The following is a 7,987-nucleotide window of genomic DNA, read 5'->3' as shown; positions in this document are numbered from 1 at the left end:
TGTCTCAAACAATGATCTAGAAGTGGATTCATAAAACTTGAAACCCTGAGAGTGCTCAGAATACCCAACAAAATAGCAACTAATAGTTCTTGAGTCCAATTTTCTTTCATTAGGCCTATAAGGCCCAGCCTCAGCTGGACAACCCCATATGTGAAGATGCCTAATACTAGGCTTTTTTCCTTTCCACAACTCATAAGGGGTTTTGGCTATTGCTTTACTAGGTACCCTATTAAGGATATATGTTGTAGTCTTTAGTGCCTCATTCCAAAGGGATTCTGGTAGAGAAGAATGACTAATCATACTTCTTACCATATCTTTAAGTGTTCTATTTCCTTTTCCGCTACATCATTCATGCTGGGTTTGCTCGGCATAGTGTATTGCAGGAAAATTCCACATTCCTCTAGGTATTTGCCAAAGGGCCCTGGACGTTGTTCACCTGATCCATCATATCTACTGTAATATTCATCACCATGATCAGATTTGATAGCCTTAATTTTCTTTCCAATTTGAAGTTTAACTTCAGCTTTGAAAGACTTGAAAACGTCCAAGGATTGAGACTTCTCATGAATTAAATATAGGTACCCATATCTTGAATAGTCGTCTATGAACGTAATAAAATATTGTTGTCCATTCTAAGAGACCATAGGGAATGGACCACAAATGTCTGTATGTATTAGTTCTAAGATGTCTGAGCATCTGTTGACACCTAATTTTCTTATGTTTGTCTGTTTTCCCTTAATACATTCCACACAAACGTTGAAGTTACTTAAATCAAGGGAATCAAGAATTCCATCTGACACACATTTCCATAATGTACTCCCTTATGTTTTCCATTGCTCTTATACCTCATAGAAGTTAAAGAAGTCAAAAGACTACTTGCTTCCCTTTTCTTATTTTTAGCAAAATATTTCTCAATTTGAGCAAGGAACTTATTGGCATTTTCACATTCCGTGATAGAGCCATGAAAAGACTCCGGAATGGAGTGCCTAATGATCATAAGACACATGCGATTTGACCGTTCCCACTTCTCTATATTAGCCGTATTTGGCTGTTCCTCAGTAGAAGTAGGTTTATCGGTCCTAATGCAAATCCATACACCCAAGAAGTATCTCTAGGCTTTCTTTCCAAATCTTGAAGTTCGATCCATTCAACTTAGGGATTGAACTTAGATTTCTAGATATTTGAGTAAGACCAACTGAAACAATAAACAACAAAACATATGCTCACAATTAAAACATAACAAAATAATTTCACATATGTGGTGGGCCCTTTTAACAAGATATCTAACACAACATTAATGTCCAGCCTTTGGACAAAAAACACCAACTGTAAATGGTACTCATAGTAATCAAAGTACTGACAATTAACTCTGTAAAAAGAAAAAAATAATCTTTCTTTGGACCGACTACTTTTCACATGAGCAATCCTTATAATTGCCACATACTCATTACCACATGCATACCCACAATTTGGCCAAATAATTATCTTCCTTTGAGCCGATAATTATTCGCATAAATTCATGAATATGCACATCTTATATGTCATAATTAAAACGATATAAATAATAGAGGCTACTTTGGTAACATATTATTTTTTACCAATTCAATCTAAAATATAAGATACAATAATATAATAATATTATTGTACAAAAAATAAAGGAGGAAGAACATCAAATAGTCTTTTAAAAAATTCACTTAATAATTGCATACACATAATACAATTAAAGTAACATAAACATGTGAATATCACAAAAACAATCCAATTGTAGATTTTAATTCACAAACTTATCAATCAAGAACTAATAACCCTTTTCAAGAATTTCACCAAGTTATTAATCAATAAAACTTAGAAACACGGGCAAGAAGTTCAATAAGCAATTAATCCAATAGTTGACAAATTCAATATTATCAAACTATTAAAAAATAAATTCACTAAATTCAATCATTTTTTTAAACCTTAAAAAAAAAAAAAACCACAGTGTCCAAAATTATCAATCACAATTTAATTTTTTTTTTTAAACTCATATTCATCAATTAAGTATTAGCATAATTTTTCAGTTAAAAAAAAAGAAAAAAAATAGCGACAACATTAATTTTTCCATTATTAATCAAATTTAAAACCGAACTCATAAAGTCATCCATTAAGTATTAAAGAAAAAAAAACTGATAATTAAAATCAAGAACTGCAGGCAAGACTTTAATCGGTAATTGACCGATACCTTTGCCCAACGGCAACTCCAATCAGTCATTAACCAAAAGTCTTGATGGGAAAACTTGCAGCAACTAAAGACCTAACTCCTTCGATCGGTCTTTAACTTTTTTCTTTCATCACATTGGTGGACTTTTGTCAAGAATGTTGAATTGAACATCCTTAATTTTGAAAATAATAGAATTAAGGTTTTTTTTTCCTTAAAAAACAATTTTAGAAAACCACATTCAATCAAAATAATCAACAAAAAAAAAAAAATTCACTTTAATCCACCACTAGCACATCATTCATAATCGGTGATGGGTATGCCAAATACCACAGACAAGAATACGGGTTGCAAGAACACATATTGCCAAAGAAAAAAAATGACCGCCGAGATTTTCATCCTACCGTCCATGAGTTTACAACATTACTATAGTAAGCCGACCATTTTTTTTTAAATTCTTTAAATTCTTTACCGAAACCAAAATTTAATCAACAATGCCAATGAAAAATGCATAAACTAACAATCCAACATGAAATTCGTGCTCTAATACCACTTGTTAGCATAAATTCTTTATATCTATATTGAATAGATAAACCCTAGGATCATTCATGTCAAATTGTCAAGAATAACATACCGTATTCTATTGCAAAATTGATGATAGCTTCAAGATGATGATGGATGACCATGATCTTCCTCAACCAAAACTTCGAATGCCCTTAGTGGGATCTCTCTCTAGATGGGATTCAAGAATGAGTGCTTATTGTTTTGGTATATTGGGGACCATAGCTCTAAGGTCTCTCTTTATATACTAGTTCAATTAGGGTTCCCATTAAACCCTAATTACTAAGTCCATACAATCTAGGGTCTTAATTAATTAGATCACAATCCAATCTAATAAAATAACTCAATGTGGATAAATTATTAATCCATATACATAGTCCATACTTTAATTAAACATATTATTATTTAAATATGTCTATAATACATGGACAATTTTGAAAATAAATCTTAATTGAGAGTCAAAATTGATTCATTAATGAAAGTTTAGAGGTTTAATTAATACAATTATAAGTCTCACACGATTTTATTCCAAACAAAATATAATAGAAGGTGTAAATTGATACACTTATACAAATTGAAGATTTAAATTGAATTAATTACTAATTTAGAGTTCTAATTGATAATACGTTCAATGTTAAAGATATTTTTCTTTGAGAACTATGATGTAGACTTTTTAAGAATTCATTAACCAAAATAATTCTTTTTGGTTAAATGTTCATATTTATATAGTAAAAAAAGGAGTTCATATTTATAATAGATATTTTAAGATTTTAATAATAAACTTGAACTAAAGCTGATAATTCAGAAACTAAAAATGAAATTAGCTGTTTTTAAGTACAAAAGGATAATTAAGGAACGATAGATTGGGATTTTTTTGGCCAAATTTGTTGGAAAATGAGTGGTTGGGAAAATGTCAGTTAATCTTGAAAATTTTGAAAGTTGGGATGATTTTTGAATGGGTGGAATAGTAAATACCCATAAATATGGGATGTACCAATCATGTGGGTGTAAGGGCCAAACAGCAAAATAATAATAGAAGGTATCAATGTTTCATTTCATTGTCTTCTCACATTATTGTTTATATTTAATTTAATACTTTTTTTTCTCTCTCTCTCCTACTATTTTGATGCCTCAAGTTTCTAAATTCTTGTTTAAATATTAGTCAGTCAAGATTTTGGTTTTGTTTGGATGTCAGTGAATTAATGCCAAATTAAAATTAAAATATACCATATTTATAAATATATAAATAACTATATAAGTGGTCGTTTGTGCTTTTGGAATATAGATAACCGAAATCTTAGATGTTCAAGATCACATGTGTTCGACATCTTTATATTACCCTATTTGTTTTGTAGAAACACTTTTCCTAATTTTTGGGAATATTTTGATAATTGTGTTTGTTTCGTAGAATTTCTACTAAGAAATGTCTTAAATGTATATAATGTCCTTACGACTATTTATTAATTACTAATTAATTTAACATTTTTTTTTTATCAATTTGAATTTCTTTTAATACAATTTATATTGTTTTTATATGTTACTTTTCTGAACAAAATAATATATCATAATTTAATATCTTTAATAAAATAAATATTGATTTAGATTTAAACTTGAATATCTTACTTAAAATAATAAGAATTACAATATAACGAAAAAATATATGATATATATGGTTGACAACAATTACTTTAATTATATAATGCAAATGAAGATTAATATATATGTAAAATAAAAAAAAATGTAAAATGAGGATACTCTCAACTCGAAAATCTGGAAAACCCATGTTTTATAAGGACATCCAAAACTCTCAAGATGCCCTTCCTAAGGGTATCCTAGGATGGCCGGGAATCTTTAGATGCCAGGGTATCTTATAATACCGCAAAACAAACATGATAATCCAGATGCCCACTCCATGGGAATCTAGGATGCCCACGAAACAAACGACCCATAAAGAAAATTGTAATGGATGGCAAAAAACATAAGATTATTTGCAAATATAACAATAGTTTTCTAAAATGGCAAATGTAGCAAAAAGTTTAAACTAGATTTTTTTTTTAATTTTCACGATTTTACCCTCATTTATGTGTCTACAAGTGTATTTGATATACTTAATATTTTGGTACATCAGTCAATTGATATACATTATATTTAGTATAACAATCAATTGATATACTTTATTTAAAGAATACCATATATACAAGTGATATAACATGATTTTAATTGCGTTATAGCCAACGTTGTTAATTCGATTATGATAAATATTATTTTTATCTTTTTCCATAGTAATGTAGAGTTATTTTCATCAAATTTGTTCAATTTTTTTATATTAATAATATATGTTAAATGCATTAATTGTTTCGAGTGATATATCAAATCTAAATTATATTAGTTAATCTATTTTATTTTTAAACTTTTGATACCATTTCAATGGTATGTAAGTTTTTTTTTGTTTTTTTTAAAGAAGGGTACAGAAGTTATATTTAATTTGATATATCAATTCATATTTCGTATAATAATTAATTGATATACCTAATTTAGAAAGAAAAAAAAATTAATGATATTATTGATATACCAAATATGAAAAATATCATTAACAACGACTTAAAATTTAATATTGGCATTTCAATTCTATATTAGTATACTAATTCAAAATGAATTACAAGTAGATCATTAGTGTATCAATGACATATCATAATCAACTGAAAATATAGTACCAAGTATTTGGTGTATCAATAATTTATCAACATTCATTCAAAATTTATTTGAATGGTAACATACAAGTATCAATGGTATATCAATAGTCATTAAAAATTATTTTCATTTATATTTTTAGTGTATTAATAGTATATCACTTATGATCTAAATTCATTTTAATTATTGTATTGTTGTATCAATATTACTCATTCAAAATTCAATTTCAAGTATATATATATATAAGTGCATTAGTAGTTATAGTTAGGTACTTATTCAAAATTCATCTACAGTATAAACTAGTTTATCAGTATTGCTCATAAAAAAACTAATCTCAAGTATATCACTAGTGTATCAGTAGTATATTAATACTTTTTCTAAATAAAATTTCAAGTACGACATTGGTGTATTAGTATTATGTCAATATTAACTCATAATTCATTTCAAGTATAAACCATTGATATATCATTAGTATATCATTACTTCTATAAAATACATTTGTTCAAGTACATTAATTCAAAATGGTTACTAACATAACAAATTGAACCATTATAAGCTGATTATAATGTACTAGAAAATAAATATTCTATAACAGACGAATAAGGATTGAAATTAAGTTAAATTAATAATAACAAATGAACGAACACTTCTTCATTGGTAAATATGGATTATGATGATAAATTTGGTATATCTATTGTAAAACTTATATACTTATCTTTGGTATATTAGTCAATTGATATACCAAATATAAAGTATTTCAGATGACTGATAAACCAGATATAAAGTATATCAAATATACTACTGATGTACATGTTGATACACCATTAAGGATACATTTGAAATAACAAAAACGAAAATTTGCCTTTATGTTTTTTTTGCTATATTTGCAAAATTTGAAAAATCACTACTACATTTGTAAATTCAAGAATATTCTTTTTACAATTCTTGCAAGTGTTGATGTTGTGTTGACAATCAACAAGCGGAAATAATTTGAATCTTAAGCACTCTAATTCTAATAATTTTAGTAATCAAGCAAGCATGTTCATCAACTTAGAAGTAGGATTTTAGAAATTACGTTTGAAGAATCCTCCTTCAGCTGCAAATCAGTTGAATTTTTCACTCCAATGGTTGAAGACTACCACTTGATCTTCCCTACTATTCTCTAGAACCTTACATTGAAAGGTGGATTCCAAAATGAGGTTGAATCAAGGGTATTGGAGAATTTTTTGGTTTTTGTTTCAAGAACTAGAGAGAAACAATTTCTCCCGAAATTCAGATCTTGCATACATACTCTCATCAGCTCAAGTTTTTGTTTTTGTCTTCCTTCATCATGCAATCCAATTACCCAAGAGAATGACACTCAAGCTTCAACAATTTTGGGTGGAAATGCGAGTGTTGAAAGTAGGAAAAACCCACTTAGAGTTTTTCTTTAATTTAAATTGATTTTTAACCAAAAAATCAATTTCAAATTTTGAAATCCAATTTCAAAAATTATAAAGAAAAACAATTTTATAAAATATTAATTCAATAATTAATATTATATAAAATTCATGAGTTTTTAAAAAAAATTAATTCCATAATTAAATTTGTCAAAATTTAATATTTAATAATTAATTAAATAATTTAATTAATTATATTAATTTAATACAAAATATTAAATTAATTAAATACCAATTCCTCAAACATGAATACTTATTCATGTAATTAACATTTAAATCATATTATATTATCCAATTCTCCAATTTTGTTTAATTCGATAATTATATGTTTAATTATATCACATATAATTAATAATTCCCTTTAATTTGAATTTGAACGTTTCAAATTTTCTCATCACGCTATTCTAAGGTTTAATCAATTTGTGAGCTAGTAGGAGACCTAATGACCTACAAATCATGAGCTCCAATAATCCAAAATTAATTAGTTAAATTCTTTAAATCGAATTAATCAACATTAATTAACTACTGGGTCACTCTACTAAAGCCTAGTAGCTACACTCTACTCACGGTAGATATATTTCTGTCCACTTGATTTAACCATGATCAGTAAGTCGATCTTTCACAGGTCGTTCATATTAACAGTTGTGTCAAAATTACCATTTTATTTATGTAATACATCTTGCTCCTTAAGTCTTCACTTATCCACTGATGAACAATTGGTTTATGATTCTACCATTAAACAGAATCTCTCTCAGTCATAAAGAAGGTGGAACCTCTTTGTTCAAGACTAGGAGTCAGTACTTAAGGGAATAACCTATCTACTATCTCTAAAGCGAGTAGAAGTAAATTCCATCTCACAGGACTATGTCCCCAACTATCTACCTAGTCTTACCCTAAAATGGGAGGTAAATTGAGCGACACTATTGAACCACTCTCATCTATGCAGATTAAAAGATAATCCCGAATAAACATGAGTTCATAATTAACTCAAGATTAAGATCGAATTACCTCAAGTCATCAGATTGAAATAGTCAGTTTTAACAGTAAATGGTAGTCAAAAAGAAAAAAAAAACGACTATTTCGTGGTCCGGTCATATGCAAA

The sequence above is a fragment of the Benincasa hispida genome, chromosome 2 (assembly GCF_009727055.1).
Source record: "Benincasa hispida cultivar B227 chromosome 2, ASM972705v1, whole genome shotgun sequence".
Lineage (NCBI taxonomy): Eukaryota > Viridiplantae > Streptophyta > Magnoliopsida > Cucurbitales > Cucurbitaceae > Benincasa > Benincasa hispida.
Note: the sequence above shows the minus strand (reverse complement) of the source record.